Source organism: Nothoprocta perdicaria, unplaced genomic scaffold (genome assembly GCF_003342845.1).
Source record: "Nothoprocta perdicaria isolate Ctin4 unplaced genomic scaffold, notPer1 scaffold_58, whole genome shotgun sequence".
NCBI classification, from domain to species: domain Eukaryota; kingdom Metazoa; phylum Chordata; class Aves; order Tinamiformes; family Tinamidae; genus Nothoprocta; species Nothoprocta perdicaria.
This window is the reverse complement of record NW_020455843.1, coordinates 1,131,349-1,132,780: the sequence shown is the minus strand read 5'-3', so window position 1 is coordinate 1,132,780 and position 1,432 is coordinate 1,131,349. Positions and strand designations below refer to the sequence as shown.

Genomic DNA, 1,432 nt, shown 5'->3' with positions numbered 1-1,432 from the left:
CACTTTCTTCTTCTTAGGTTATATCATGGATTTCGATTGGTCTTGGAGGACCTGCTGTATATTACATTTGGGTAGGACTAACAAGAGTCCAGGAAAACAACAACAACAACAAAAAACTTGAAACATCCAGTGTGGGTACTCCAGACTATTGTAGGAAACCACAGTTAAAAGAACAGTGGTCTGTAATAATAAAGTCACTCCTAGAGGGATGGTAACAGTCCTAGGAACCGAATACTAAAATCCCAAATGCCATTTGCTTTTCTGAATGAATAAAATTACATCCTCAGTGATTCTTACAGAGTGGAACATTAGTTGAGTTTGTCTGTTCATTCTTAATGGGACTATAGTTTGTGATTGTCCTCCAGTAGCATGTGCAATTTTACTTCATCTTGCACTCTGATTATGAAAACTGGCTGTGTGCTGTGCAGTGAATCATGCTGTGATTCTCTTTGAAGAGGTCAGCTTAAAAAAAATCCTGAGGAATATTATTAGATGCAAACTGCACCATGACTGAGTTAAAATGCAGCTAGAGTATTATATCCATTTCATCGTCACCATTATCTTTTCCCCTCTGTCTCACCATTGTAACTGGTAGCTGCCTTTTTCTATAAAATGGATAGATCAAAAGTCAAAAGTTGCCTTTTTTTTTTTCCTTTCAAAACACAGGGTTAGTTGTGTTGCACAGAAAGTGATAATCACTCCAGAGCCTGTGTTTCATAAACGGAATGCAAAAGAAGGGCAGATGCGGAAAGTATCACTTAGCACAAAGTTCACTTCTAGAGGTCTGCAAATGTCTTTACCAATCGCCAAGAAAATAATGGAAGGTGCAAAATAACCACTTCCCACTTCATTTGAGTCAGGCTCTCTTAAAGTAGAGGTCTGTGCATTATCTTTCTCAGATAAAAGAAAAAATATATATGCTTTAATATAACACACAGTTCTAAMCTGGCTAATGTTCTGCCAAGTTCTGACTGTTGAACCTGACTTTACTCAGGAACCTTTTACAGGTCTAGCTCCTCAATCTGAGACTGATTGAACTGCCTTCTTCCGCAAGACAGGAACTTCATCCAGGCTTTCTGGATCAGTCCTTCGGTTTCTGTGTGAGCTGTAAGATCTTGTAGACCAAGTTCAGGTGTGATAGCAGGGGAGCTGTGTCTTGTACCTAAGATACAAGCTTTGTGTCAGCTAACAGCTAGGATGTAAATCATTCCCACAAACTGTGTGGCGTAGATCTTAGGTTGGTTACTGAATTTCTTTACTAAAAGTCATCTTGCTGATGACTGCCTTCTGCCAGTCTTTGCCTGCTCTTAGCAAGTGTCTTTTCTTACTACAGGATCCTGCAGATCTATTAAACTTATCTGCAGTTTAGTCTGCACTGCTACTTTAATCATGTCACTCCAAAATATTTTGTGTAAATTGAGAAATGACTCAA

At 38.9% G+C, this 1,432-nt stretch overlaps 1 long non-coding RNA gene across 1 annotated transcript in view; it reads left to right on the top strand.

Moving 5' to 3' along the window:
- The window catches only part of LOC112955569, a 2,769-nt gene extending 2,371 nt beyond the window's left edge, over nt 1-398 (top strand). Inside the window, exon 3 of the long non-coding RNA XR_003250909.1 lies at nt 18-398. This is a non-coding gene — a long non-coding RNA (uncharacterized LOC112955569). The remainder of the gene's footprint in view (nt 1-17) is intronic.
- The last annotated feature ends 1,034 nt before the right edge of the window (nt 399-1,432 follow it).